Source organism: Euleptes europaea, chromosome 11 (genome assembly GCF_029931775.1).
Source record: "Euleptes europaea isolate rEulEur1 chromosome 11, rEulEur1.hap1, whole genome shotgun sequence".
NCBI classification, from domain to species: domain Eukaryota; kingdom Metazoa; phylum Chordata; class Lepidosauria; order Squamata; family Sphaerodactylidae; genus Euleptes; species Euleptes europaea.
In genome coordinates, this window is record NC_079322.1 from 76530401 (window position 1) to 76545228 (window position 14828).

Genomic DNA, 14828 nt, shown 5'->3' on the forward strand with positions numbered 1-14828 from the left:
TGACCCTATGAACGAAAGTCCTCCAAAATGTCCTATCTTTGACAGCCTTGCTCAGATCTTGCAAATTGAAGGCTGTGGCTTCCTTTATTGAGTCGATCCATCTCTTGTTGGGTCTTCCTCTTTTCCTGCTGCCCTCAACTTTTCCTAGCAAGACTGTCTTTTACAGTGACTCTTGTCGTCTCATGACATGATCAAAATACGATAGCATCAGTTTAGTCATTTTAGCTTCTAGGGTCATTTCAGGCTTGATTTGATCTAGAACCCACTGATTTGTTTTTTGGGCCGTCCACGGAATCCGTAACCCTCTCCTCCAACACCACATTTCAAACGAATCTATTTTCTTCCTATCAGCTTTCTTCACTGTCCAGCTTTCACACCCATACATAGTAATAGGGAATACGATGGCATGAATTAATCTAGTCTTGGTGGCCAGTGACACATCCTTACACTTCAAAATCTTTTCTAGCTCCTTCATGGCTGCCCTTCCCAGTCTCAACCTCCTTCTGATTTCTTGGCTGCAGTCTCCCTTTTGGTTGATGGTGGAGCCAAGGAATAGAAAGTCTTCAACAATTTCAATTTCCTCATTGTCAACCTTAAAGTTGTGTAATTCTCCTGTAGTCATTACTTTTGTTTTCTTGATGTTCAGCTGTAGTCGTGCTTTGGCACTTTCTCTTTTAACTTTCAGCAGTAGTCGTTTCAAATCTTCACTATTTTCTGCCAATAATGTAGTGTCATCGGCATATCTCAAATTATTTATGTTCCTCCCTCCAATTTTCACTCCACCTTCATCTAAATCTTCTTCTCTTCCATCAGGAGCAGGGACTGGGAGTCAGGACTCAGGAGTAATCCAATACGATTCTAGCACACACACAGACTCTCTGGCCATTTTATGCATGGGAGGTTTTGCCTTGGATTTGCTGCTCTCTAGATGCACATTAAGGATTGCCTGCTCCCATTCATTCCAATGGGTGGATGGGGGGGAGGACCCCATAACTTGGGATTGTCTTTTAGTCAGACCCCCAGGCCGGGGTAATGGTACGGCCCAACTGCCGAGGCAACCAGACCCCCGGGCCGGGGTAATGGTACGGCCCAATGCGAATGTGTTTTTAAAGGCTTTATTGCAATGGGCAGATTGGGGGGACCCTTTCTGGGCCCCATATCTCAGGGGCCCATGACCCAATCTTCACAAAACTAGGGGGTTCTTGCAAGAAGGGTCCCCTCAAGCTACACTGAAATTTTGTGTCCTCTTCCTCCAAAAATGCCCCCCAGAGCCGTGGAAAGCCGCAAATGTGTTTTTTAATGGCTTTATTCCAATGGTCAGATGGGGGGACCCCTTCCGGGCCCCATATCTCAGGGCCCCCTGACCCAATCTTCACAAAATGTGGGGGTTCTTGCAAGAAGAGTCCCCTCAAGCTACACGGAAAATTTGGGACCTCTACCTCCAAAAATGCCCCCCCAGGGCCGCGGAAAGGTGCTAATGTGCAAACGCACCCCCCCCCCCCACGGGGCTCTCTCTCTCACACACAAACCAACACTCTCTCTTCCTCTCCCCGGGCCGCGCAGCAGCTGGGCTCATGCACTCAACCATGATGGATTGGCCAGAAGAAGACCCGGCTTTGCCACCATTGGCCGCGGGAGAATGCTGCTAGTTGCTTACTAGCTGACAATTATGCTGCTGATTCGGAGCCCCTGAATTTTCTGAATTTATTCGTCGATCGCCCCGAACTTGCCAAATTTGGCTCGTCGTTTTCCCGCCTTTTTTTGAATTCGGTTCCATCCGAACTGAAAACCGCCGAATCGGGGGAAATTCAGCTGTTTTTTGGTTCAAGGCAAACCGAATCGACAGCCCTATTTAAATTTCCCTTTGATTTCTTGGATCTTGTGGAACAGATCTCTTGTTCTTCCTTTTTTGTTGTTCTCTTCTATTTCTTTACACTGGTTATTATAATAGGTCTCTTTGTCTCTACGTGCGAGTCGCTGGAACGTTGCACTTAGACTTTTGATTCTATTTCTGTCACCTTCTACTTTTGCTTCTCGTCTATCTCTGGCAGTTTTAAGAGTTTCCTCAGACATTCATCAAGGTTTTTCTTTTCTTTTGGCTACAGGAATAGTCTTTGCACATTCTTCCTTGATAATATCTCTAGTTTCCACCCATAGTTCTTCAGGTTTAAGTTCACTTGAACTCAGTAATGCAAATCTGTTCCTTACATGGTCTTTAAACTCTTCTGGAATATTGCTTAGATTGTATTTTGGTGCTATGAATTTTTTTAGTGTTTTTCTTAAGCTTTATCTTGATTTTCGATATTAACAGTTCATGATCTGTACCGCAGTCGGCTCCTGGTCTTGTTTTGGCCGAGAGAATAGAGCTTCTCCATCTTCTACTTCCAATTATATAATCTATTTGATTTCTATACTGGCTGTCTGGTGATGTCCATGTATACAGTCGTCTATTTGGTTGCCTGAAACATGTGTTTGCAATGAACAGATTGTTGTCTTCACAGAATTCTACGGGTGGTCTCCTGCTTCATTCCGTGCTCCTAGCCCAAATCTGCCAACAACATTTGATTCTGCTTTGTTTCCTACTTTTGCGTTCCAGTCACCTATGATTATCAGCATATCTTGTTTAAGTGTGTGATCAATTTCTTCCTGAACACTGGCATAAAAAACTTTCAATTTCTTCCTCATCAGCATCTGTAGTTGGGGCATAAACTTGAATGATGCTTATGTTGATAGGCTTTCCCTGAAGTCTGATGGATATTATTCGGTCAGACTTTGCATTATAGCTCCTGACTGCCTTTGCTACATCTTGCCTCACTATTAAAGCAACTCCGTTTCTTCTCTTTTTGTCATTCCCTGAATAAAACACTTTGTAATTTTCTGATTGAAAATGTCCTAATCCAGTCCACTTTAATTCACTTAGTCCCAGGATTGAAATGTTTAAATGTTCCATTTCTTGTTTAACAATTTCAAGCTTACCCTGATTCATGCGTCTCACATTCCATGTTCCTATTATATGAGTCGAACAGCTTCGGACTTTCCTTTTGCATCTATTCATGTCAACCACTGAACGTCCTTTCGGCTTTAGTCCAATTGCATCATTAAGAACAGCGCTACTCGTACTTGTCCTCTGCTCTACCCCAGTAGCAGATTGAGTGCCATCCGACCTGGGGGTCCCATCTTCCAGCACTATATATTTTTTCATTTTGGATTGTCTCATCATAGGGTTTTCAAGGTAAAGGTTGGTCAGAAGTGGTTTACCAGTGCCTTCTTCTGCGCAGTACTAACCAGGGTTAGCTGTAGTGGCACTGCTGTTGTCTACGAAAGATCCTCCGCCAGTGTCACCTTTCACTACTGCTGCTGCCCAGTAGCTAACCTTCAGGGATTCCTCTGCCCCCATCCCCATTGGAACTGCCTGTTCTCTTCTGCGGATGTGGCCATTGATCCCTTAAGGGGGTGGATGCATCTTTGTCTGGTGTCCCACCTGTGACCATTCCGTCTTGAGTGACTCTGCTAGGAGTTTAGTCTCTCGATAGAGTCTACACCCCTTATGGTATTGCTCTCAGCTTCCCTGACACACACAAACCCCCTCACCACGTTAAGGTGTGCATCCACAAGGGGGTGCCATAGAGTCCCAATGCCAAATTGGCCATTTTCTCCAGGGGAACTGATCTCCATCAGCTGGAGGTGAGCTGTAATAGCAGGAGATCTCCAGCTAGTACCTGGAGGTTGGCAACCTAGGGTGGAGCCTGAGGACGGCGGTGTTTGGGGAGGGAAGGTTCAAAGGGGTATAATGCCATAGAGTCCACCTTCCAAAGCGAACATTTTCTTCAGGGGAGCTGATCTCTATCGGCTGGAGATCAGTTGTAATAGCGGGAGATCTCCAGCCACCACCTGGAGTTTGGCACCCCTAGAGTCCACCTTCTAAAGCAGCCATTTTCTCCAGGGGAATTGATCTCTGTACTCTGGACATCAGTTGTAATTTCTGAGGGGAAACTCTGTATGCTTCCCTGAGCTCTTTGGGCGCAGAGAGGGATTAAAATGTGCTAGATAGATAGAAATCTAAATGAAGTTACTAGTTCTAGCAGGGAAATGAGAGGAGGGGGGGTCATCTCTTCCTCCCAATCAGCCATGCTGCATTTCAAACCCTCTTCCATGTGCATTAGGGGAGGGGCTGTGGCTCAGTGGTAGAGCCTGTGCTTGGCATGCAGAAGGTCCCAGGTTCAATCCCTGGCATTTCCAGTTAAAGGGTCTTGATGAGTAGGTGATATGAAAGACCCCTGCCTGAGACCCTGGAAAGCTGCTGCTGGTCTGAGTAGACAATACTGATTTTGATGGACCAAGGGTCTGATTCAGCATAAGGCAGCTTCATGTGTTCATTTTGTCTAAGGATTGGGCCCAGACCCAATTCGGTGCACAAATCTGTTTCCACCCCATCTAGATTGGCCTTCCGTGTGTTCCAAGAAGTTCCCAGTTTCTTTTATAAAAATGAGGGCTGCGTGCATTTCTTTCTCCTTCCAGTAGTGGGCGCCACACACTTAGCACTTTGGGAGCCATCAGGCCTGAAAGGGTGTTTTCTGCTGACTCAGCATTCTCTTCTTTGCCTCCCCCCCCCAACACACATGGAACTGCCATGATGCATTTCCCCATAGCCACCTTGGAATCCTTAGGTAAGAAGAGCTTGTGCAACAATTGGACGGCTGCCCGGGACCTTTTTAAAAAATCAGAGGAAAGTGTCTTATTTGGGTTACGTAGCAGAAGTCAGCCCTACTGATTACAGACAATTGAGATGCTTCCTTCCATCCAGGCCATTTGGAAATGCATTGGAATTTGAAATGGAGAACGCTCACATTTGCTTGTGGGATCTGGGCTACACAGACAAGATTAATGTAGTTTATCTGGGTCAAGGGAGAGGGAATCTAAAGTGAAGAAACACGGCAGAGGCTTGGTGGGAAAGACGGGAACTGTGTGTTCTAATAGAACAGCTTGTCATAAGAACATTAGAACATAAAACAAGGCCCGCTGGATCAGACCAAAGCCCATCAAGTTCAGCAGTCTGTTCACACAGTGGCCAACCAGGTGCCTCTTGGAAGCCCACAAGCAAGACGGCTGCAGCAGCATTATCCTGACTTCATTCCACAGCACCTCATATAATAGGTATGCTCCTCTGATATTGAAGAGAACATAAGAGCATAAGAAAAGCCCTGCTGGATCAAACCAAGGTCCATCAAGTCCAGTAGTCTGTTCACACCGTGGCCAACCAGGTGCCGCCAGGAAGCCCACAAGCAAGACAACTGCAGCAGCATTCTCCTGCCTGTGTTCTAAAGCACCCAATATAACAGGCATGCTCCTTGGATACTGGAGAGAATAGGTGTGCGCTATGACTAGTAGCCATGGATAGCCCTCTCCGCCATGAACATGTCCACTCCCCTCTTAAAGCCTTCCAAGTTGGCAGCCATCACCTCATCCTGGGGCAGGGAGTTCCACAATGCATTGTGTGAAGAAATACTTCCATTTATCTGTTCTGAATCTCTCACCCTCCAGCTTCAACACATAACCCCACATTCTATTTTTATGAGTGCTAGGGTGTCCCTGTCACTTCCGTGGTGAACCCAGAAGTGACCCAGAAGTTAAAACCATAACGTTTTTGGAGGAATGTGCTAGAGCAGGGGTGTCAAACAGGTGGCCCGTGGGCCGGATTCGGCCCCCGGAGGGCTGTTGTCTGGCCTGCGAGCCGAGGCAGCCAGCCCCAACTCACCCCTCCCTTTATGGGAGCAGCCCTCCCTTCCACCCCCGGTCTTCTCCTGGGAGTTTGAGTGGTAAAAGGCTTCTCACGATGCGGCACTTCCCGGTGTAAACCGGAAATGACGCGCATGCACATTGGCGCAGCCGTGCACGCACGATCCCATCAGCTCTGCCCTAGAAGCCTCCTGCTGGAGGAGAGGAGGGACCTGGCAACCCTAACCACTATACAAACATGAGTCTATTTTTAATTCCTTCATTAATGATAAACTCCATTTCATATTTATAAGCTTTGAGCTTTGATACAATTATTATGACAAATGCATAAGCTTTTGCTTGGGCGGGGGTCGCATAACTAGTTAGCATGCCAGAATCTCATTCTTTATCGAAATTAACCAGACGAATCGCTCCACCGACTAAGAACGGCCATGCGTCACACCCACAGAATCGAGAAAGAGCTATCAATCTGTCAGTCTGGGCCGGTCGAGGTTTCCCGTGCTGATGGCATTTCTTAGTTGGTGCAGCGATTTGTCTGGTTATTTGTCTGCTATTACAACTGAACTCCGGCTGATAGAAAATGGCCACTTTGGCAATTGGACTCTATGGCATTGAAGTCCCTCCCCTCCCCAAACCCCAACCTTCTCAGGCTCCGCCCCCAACACCTCCTGCCGGTGGCAAAGAAGGACCTGGCAACCCTATTCTCCTCCCATGCAGCCTTAATATGGTACCACTTCTGTTCTCGCAATTGCTTTGGAGAAGGAGACCCTCTAGGCATGTGCCGATGGGTAGGGTCACCAGCTTTGGGTTGGGAAATACCTGGAGATTTGGGGGGCAGAGCCTGGGAAGGCAGGGTATAGGGATGGGAGGGACCTCAGCAGTGCAGGATGCCATAGACTCCACCCTCCAAAGCAGGAGATCCAGGGGATCTGATCTTGATCATCTGGAGATCAATTGTAACAGTGGGAGATCTCCATGTGCCTCCTGGAAGTTGGCAACCTTAGCCAATGATCCTTCTGGAGTGACCACATCTGAAGGATTTGAAGAGATGATGTCCTGTATTAGGGCTGCTCCTTTCTGATGTATTTCCTTCAGGTACAGGCTTCTTACAACTGATTTCCCCCCCTTAAAAGTTGTGGCTAAAGCATTCCAGACGGAAAGCAAGCGTGCATGCCAGAAATGTCTTTCCTCTGGTCTTGTGTGTGTGTGTGTGTGTGTGTGCGCGCGCGCGCGTAACTTTTCTCTCTCCAAAATACCACAAGGGCAGGGCTTTGCGTAGCATGTCAGAGTCCATTCCATGAGGTTTTTATTTGGAAATACCACAAGATGCAGTTTTAATTTCTCTCTCTCTCTCTCTCTCTCTTTTTTTTGGTGCATGTGCGATATTGCCAAATGAAAAACACATGGTTACAGGAAGCGTCCGGAATGGTATTCTCCTTTGTAAACATTCTCATGAAAAACCAGGGAATTTTTAGTTGGAAGGAATGAATTAGTGGTAGGAGGGGATGGGCAGGAGATGGTGGCTAGTGGAGTGGGAAGGGGTACATGATTGGGGAGGGGCTGTGGCTCAGTGGTAGAGCATCTGCTTGGGATGCAGAAGGTCCCAGGTTCAATCCCCGGCATCTCCAGTTAAAGGGACTAGGCAAGTGGGTGATGTGAAAGACCTTTTCTTGAGACCCTGGAGAGCTGCTGCCGGTCAGAGTAGAAAATACTGACTTTGATGGATCAAAGGTCTGATTTGTAATAAGGCATCTTCATGTGTTCATGTGTTCATGATAGGTCTGAAGAATACCAAAGTTCTGAAGATGATGGGTACATATGTGTGAACTTGCATGAACCAGACTAGTATCAGCGAGGGACCATGGTTCAGTGGTAGAGAATCTGCTTAGCATGCAAAAGGTCCCAGGTTCAATCACTGGCATCTCCAGTTAAAAGGGTCAGGGGGGAAGGTGATATCAAAGATCTCAGCCTGAGACCCTGAAGAACAGCTGCCAGTCAGAGTAGACAACACTGACTTTGATGGACCTATGGTCTGATTCACTATAAGGCGGTTTCATGTGAGGGACCATGTTTCAGTGGCAGAGCATATGCTTGGCATGCAGAAGGTCCCAGGTTCAATCCCCAATATCTCCAGTTTAAAAAGACCAGGTAGTAGATGATGTGAAAGACCTCTGCCTTAGATCCTGGAGAGCCGCTGCCAGTCTGAGTAGACAATAGTGATAGACCAAGGGCCTAATTCAGAAGAAGGCAGCCCCATGTGTTAAAGGGAAGGGTAAATAAGACACTTTGAACTTGAAAGGGTATTAGGCGAGTTTCAGTTTGGCCCATGACGTGGTCAGGGAGGGGTCTGGGGGCAGCAATAAGCAGATTTTTCCCTGTTGAAATCTTTCGTGTGGTGGCTAAGGTGTTCAACTAAGATCTGGGAAACCCAGGTTCAAGGCCCCACTCAGCCCTGGAAGCTTGCTGGGTGACCTTGGGCCAGTCACACCCTCTCAGCCTCGACCCTGGCAAATATTTGGATGGGAGACCTCCGAGGAAGAACAGGGGAGTGCTTCAGAGGCCGGCAATGGCAGACCGCCTCTGAACATCTCTTGCCTTGAAAACCCTATGGAGTTGCTGTAAGTCAGATGTGACTTGACAGTAGGGTTGTCAGGCCTCTCTTCGCCACCAGCGGGAGGTTTTTGGGGTGGAGCCTGAGGAGGGCGGGGTTTGGGGAGGGAAGGGGCTTTAATGCCATGGAGTCCAATTGCCAAAGTGGCCATTTCCTCCAGGGGAACTGATCTCTGTCGGTTGGCGATCAGTTGTAATAGCAGGAGATCTCCAGCCACCACCTGGAAGTTGGCAACCCTAGTTGGGGGCAATGTCCTCTAGGAAGTTCTTTGGCATAAACGCTGTCCAAAAGATCATGGTTACAAACATAAGAAGAGCCCTGCTGGATCAGATCAGTGGATCCATCTAGTCCAGTCCAGCGTTGTTTGCCACTATGGCTAAGGTTGCCCACTCCAAGCTGAGAAATTCCAGGAGATTTTGGGTGTGGAACCTGGGCCATGTCCGCACTTACCATTTGCGGCGCCGGCTTCCTTGCATGTTCCCACTGCAACTCACCCGAAGGATTCCGAGAATGTCTCCAGAGCGCAATTTCGCCGCATTAAGCGCATCCGCACTCCCCCCGCCTCCCTTACTCACGCTGGACCAATCGCCGTCCTTGCTTGGAGCAGCTGACTGGGCATGCGTGGGAGCGGAGAAATGCAGCGGAGAAAGGAGGCGCGGTGGGGACAGGAATTTAAAGGCGTTTTGGATACTTGCATACTGGACTTGCAGGGTAAATGGCTGGTGCGTTCACGGGCCTGGGGAGGTCAGCAGGGTATTATGCCATATAACCCACCTTCTAAAAGTGGCCATTTTCTCCAGGGGAACTGGCTTTTGTTGCCTGGAGATCAGTTGTGATTCCAGGAGATCACCAGACCTCACCCTGATGATGGAGGCCCTAAATCCAAAGCCTACCAGATCCCCTGGGGCACACAAGAAGAATTTACAGGATCTAGAGGTGCTTTCACACATGCCAAATAATGCACTTTCAATCCACTTTCAATGCACTTTGCAGCTGGATTTTACTGTGTGAAATGGCAACATCCAACTTGCAAGTGATCGTTAAAGTGCATCGAAAGTGGATTGAAAGTACATTATTGGGCATGTGTGAAAGCACCAGTCTTCCTGAAAATTTAGGGTCGCCAGTTCTAGGTTGGGAAATACCTGGAGATTTCTGGAGTGGAGCCTGAGGAGGGTGGGGTCTGGGGAAGGATGTCAGTGGGGTATAATACCACAGAGTCCATCTTCTAAAACAGCCATTTTCTCACTTCACTGTCCCCATGCATTTCCCTGCATTTTCAAATTCGAGATAAAACAGGTCCCTGAAAATGTGGGCAAAATGCGGGGAAACACAGGGGGAAAGCGACTTGACCTCTGATGGTCGGAAAGGGCATGCATAATCAAAACAAAGAAGACTTGAAGTCATTGGAGGGGTGACGGTGAGGGAAACAGCTATGCATTAAAGACCATGAACTCCACTGGGTTGTTATTGTTGTTGTTGTTGGGGGGGGGTTGCACATAATGGTTGGCAACATTGAGAACCACCTTCAGTTCTCAGAGACTTTCCTGGCGCTCCTTGCATTCTGACTGCCCTCCCTTAGAATCACAGAATCTTAGAATGATAGAATCATGGAAGGGACCACCACGGTCATCCAGTCCAACCCCCTGGGGCCATCTAGTCCAATGCAGGAAATTCACAACTGCCTCCCCCACACACCCCCAGTGACCCCTACTCCATGCCCAGATCCCTTCCATTCGGTCACAGGCCTGGCTTTGTGTAGCCTGATCTTATTGGCTTTATCAACTTGCGATGTCACCTTCAGTCATTGCATCTCCAAGGTGAATATCAGCCAGGTTACTTGTCCAGGGAGGACAAAAATGTACCAGGGTACAAATGACACAGAATAAAGTTGGAGAAGGATGAATGTTTGCCTGAGAGGAGGAGGAGGAGGAGGAGGAGAAGAAGAAGAGTTGGTTTTTATATGCTGACTTTCTCTACCACTTAAGGGAGACTCAGACCAGTTTACAACCACCTTCCCTTCCCCTCCCCACAACAGACACCCTGTGAGGCAGGTGGGGCTGAGAGAGCTCTAACAGAGTTGTAACTAGCCAAAGGTCACACAGCTGGCTTCGTGTGTAGGAGTGGGAAAACAAAGCCGGTTCACCAGATTAGCCTCCGCCGCTCGTGTGGAGGAGTGGGGAATCAAACCCGGTTCTCCAGATCAGACTCCACCACTCCAAACCACCACTCTTGACCACTACACCACACTGGCTGTCCAGTGTGCCCTGCATTGTTTCGAGTATTAGGGCACCCATAGAATGTGATCCTGCCAGGTTTACATGCAGACACGGATTGGTTTACATAAGGGATGCTCAAACATTTGGCAGTTTAGCTCACGTCCGATTCGCCAGTGGTAATCGGACAGTAGGGTTGCCAGCTCTGGGTTGGGAAATACCTGGAGATTTGGGGGATGGAGCCTGAGGAGGGTGAGGTTTGGGGAGGGGAGGGACTTCAGAGGGGTGTAATGCCATAGAAGTCACCTTCAAAAGCTGTTTACACATGAACACATGAAGCTGCCTTATTCTGAATCAGACCCTTGGTCCATCAAAGCCAGTATTGTCTACTGAGACCGGTGGCGACTCTCCAGGGTCTCAGGTAGGGGTCTTTCACATCACCTACGTGCCTAGTCCCCTTAACTGGAGATGCTGGGGATTGAACACTGAGCCACAGCCCCTGCTCACCTGCATACACAAGAACAGGCTACTTGTATTCATTGGAAACTGACTCCCAGCTGATGAGGGATCAGCTGGGAATCAGTTTCCAATCTTCTGCAAGGGAAATTGTGCTCTGTACCCAGCAAAGTTTTTAACAGGGGGAATCAAGAACCACCTCCTGCCAATTGACCAGGAGACAGGTTCTTCTGATTTCCCACCCTGGAAACTTTGCCTTCCAGATGTGAAGTTGCATAATGTGTCAACCTCACATCCAGCCAAAAACCCAGATGTGACATCAGTGTGGCAGCCAATGCTCTGAAAACTCTCTGATGGGGCAGGGGGACTCTATGGCATTGAAGTCCCTGCCCTCCTCACGGTCAGCCCCAAAAAACTCTAGGTATTTCCCAACCTGGAGTTGGCAACCCTACATTTCCTCCTCTGTCACCTGGAGATCAGTTGTAATTCTGGGAGATAGCCAGCCGCAGTGAAACGTTCGGCAACAGGGGCAGTGAAAAAGCAATTGTTCTTATTGGATTCCACTTGTGTGAGTGGGTCATCTCCAGAGGTGCCAGCAGGCAGACTCCAGAGCACTCCTGATCTGTGGCCAGTTGCCTGGGACTCTGGGAAAGCATGTTCCCGGACACAAAGATCCTTGCCAGTGTTGTTTTTGAATTGTATCTGTGGCAATGAGTGATGTGCGCTGGAGGTGGGGCTTTGGTGACCAGGCCTGTCTTGGCCTTGCCTTGCCTTGGTGTTACACCAGCAGTGGGAAATCACGAGGGCGGAGGGCTGGCCGAGCAAAATACTTTCCATTCGCCGTGAACCCAAAGATTCGGGGCACATGTAATCCTGCAAACGAGAGATCTGGGAGAGGGAGAAGGGATCCAGGCACGGAGAAGGAATTTCAGCAAAGTGTACATCACACGTAGGGTGATAAAACATCTGGAAAAGATTACCGGCCCATGGCCTGTTGAAACGCAGCGCAGAAATGAGTTTCAGGAGACGCATCGGCGGCCTGGAGCAGGGAGCGAAGCGGTGATGGATAAGGAGTGGGAAGTGTAAATGAGAAGCAAGCCGGCCCACGGGCCAATTTGGCCTTTCGGCTCTAAGTGGTCCTGACATATTTTTTCGTGGTAGGTGGGAAGGCGTGAAGCATTTCACGGGCCTCGCTAGCCATGTTCTGGCCATGTGTTCCTTTCCACACAGGGATGTTGTTCTCCTCTTTTTGCGGTTATTTGGTTGTGGAAGAGCTGGGAGGACAGCTAGTGTTTTATCTAGCAAAGGGGACGCTCAACATGATTAAAAGATTTGCAGATGACCCCACATTTGGAGGAGCAGCGAACACACCAGAAGACAGAGATAGAATTTGACGAGATCTGAACACACTGGGAAAGTGGGTGGATGTGAACAGGATGCAGTTCAACAAGGATAAGTGCCGAGTTCTACATCTGGGTAACAGAAATGAGGGACATGCATACTGGATGGGGGATACACTTCTGGGCAGTAGTGTGTGTGAACAAGATCTTGGGGTACAGGTGAACCATAAGTTAAATATCAGCAGCCAGTGTGATGCAGCAACAAAAAAAAGGCTAATGCGATCTTGGGGTGATTCAACAGAGGCATAACATCTGAATCGCAAGATGTAATAGTTCCACAGTACACTGCACTGGTCAGGCCACACCTGGAGTATTGTGAGCAGTTCTGGAGGCCTCACTTCAAAAACGATGTGGACAGAATGGAGTGGGTGCAGAGGAGAGTGAGGAGGATGATCCAGGGCCTGGAGACCAAGCCTTATGAGGAAAGGCTGAGGGAATTGAGAATGTTTAGTTTGGAGAAGAGGAACTTGAGAAGGGAATGATGGCTGTCTTCTTCTTCTCCTCCTCCTCCTCCTCCTCCTCCTCCTCCTCCTCTTCCTCCTCCTCCTCCTCCTTTTCTTCCTATGGAGGATGGGGCTATCCATGGCTACCAGTCATGATGCATATCTATTCTCTCCAGTATCCGAGGAGCATGCCTATTATTAGGTGCTTTGGAACACAGGCAGGATGGTGCTGCTGCAGTCATCTTGTTTGTGGCTTCCTAGAGGCACCTGGTCGGCCACTGTGTGAACAGACTGCTGGACTTGGTGGGCCTGGGTCTGATCCAGCAGGGCCTTTCTTATGTTCTTATGTACTTCTTTACAGGACTGTAGCTATCCATTCCGTGCTAACAGGATCGGCTGTTTTTCCCCAGATAGAACTTCAAAGAAATAAATGGAAAGCCATCAGAAAAATCTGTCATCTTCTCCCCAATCCCAAGTGTCTTGTATCTTTTAGTCTATGAACTGCGGATGTCAAAGTCATATATGCTAAATCAGAACCATTCTTTCCAAGGGTAAAAGTGTTTACCATAGTATTATGAACACTTTCCTTAAGTCAATAAGAGTGCTCTTTTTTTTTAAAAAAAGAGTGTCCTTAAGTGACTCCAAAACCTCTTTAAATACCCCGCCATATTCACAGTTTCAGTAGATTAAAGGTCTGTTTGTTTTTTCAGAATCTCTCCATCATGATAAGGATGATATGGATCTTGAAAAAATCCACCCAGAGTCAGAGGAAATGATGAGTGAGTAGCACTGGGCGGCGGAAATGGGTAGGGCGTCCAAGCATTACCTCTTCTGAGGGGAGTCATTGATTTTTTTTTTTTAAAAAAAACCCAAAAACTTCACATTCTGACTAGAAGCTTTCACTGGAAACTTTCATGCCGCACATTTTAAAAGTCCGTTTTTTGAACACGTTCAGAGAAGGACGAAAAAGAAGAAGAGTTGGTTTTTATATGCTGACTTTCTCTACCACTTAAGGAAGAATCAAAGCAGCTTACAATTGCCTTCCCTTCCCCTCTCCACAACAGACACCCTGTGAGGTAGGTGGGGCTGAGAGAGCTCAAAGAGAGCTGTGACTAGCCCAAAGTCACATAGAGGGCTTCATGTGTAGGAGTGGGGAAACCAACCTAGTTCTCCAGATTAGAGTCCACCGCTCCAAACCACTGCTCTTAACCACTACACAACGCTGGCGAAGATTGGAAAACAAGTCCTGTGAGGAAAAGTTGAAGGAACTGATATGTTTCGGCTGCAGAAGGGGATGGGGGATGCTCCAGTCCATCAAATGCACAATCGGCTGTCACATGGAAGAGGGCAAAGGCTGGCTTCTTGCTGATCCAGAGAGAAAGATTAGGACTCACGGTCAGATTAACAACCTCCTGGTGAGGCCTGGAGTTCACTCAGAATTGCACCTGATCCTCGCACAATGCATCGTTAAATTTCTTCACACAATGCATTGTTACACTGTGGAACTCCCTGTCCCAGGATGTGGTGATGGCTGCCAACTTGGAAGGCTTGAAGAGGGGAGTGGACATGTTCATGGAGGAGAGGACTATCCATGGCCACTAGTCAAAATGGATCCTAGTCAAGATGCATACCTATTCTCTCCCGGATCAGAGGAGCATGCCCATTATATTAGGTGCTGTGGAATACAGGCAGGGCAATGCTGCTGCATTCGTCTTGTTTGGGGGCTTCCTAGAAGCCCCTGGTTGGCCACTGTGTGAACAGACTGCTGTACTTGATGGACCTTGGTCTGATCTAGCATGGCAGTTCTTATGTTCCAGTGTTAGGGTTGCCAGCTCTGGAATGAGAAACACCTGGAGATTTTGGGGGTGGAGCCTGGGAAGGTGGATGTTTGGGGAAGGGAGCGAGCTCAGAAGGGAATAATGCCATAGACTCCCCCTTCCAAAGCAGCCATTTTCTCCAGGACAACTGA

General features: G+C 48.2%; 1 non-coding gene across 1 annotated transcript; it reads left to right on the forward strand.

The window, feature by feature from the left end:
- Positions 1-7292: 7292 nt before the first annotated feature.
- TRNAP-GGG (transfer RNA proline (anticodon GGG)) lies at positions 7293-7364 on the forward strand. Its single transcript has one exon. It is a non-coding gene; the product is annotated as a tRNA-Pro (tRNA).
- The last annotated feature ends 7464 nt before the right edge of the window (positions 7365-14828 follow it).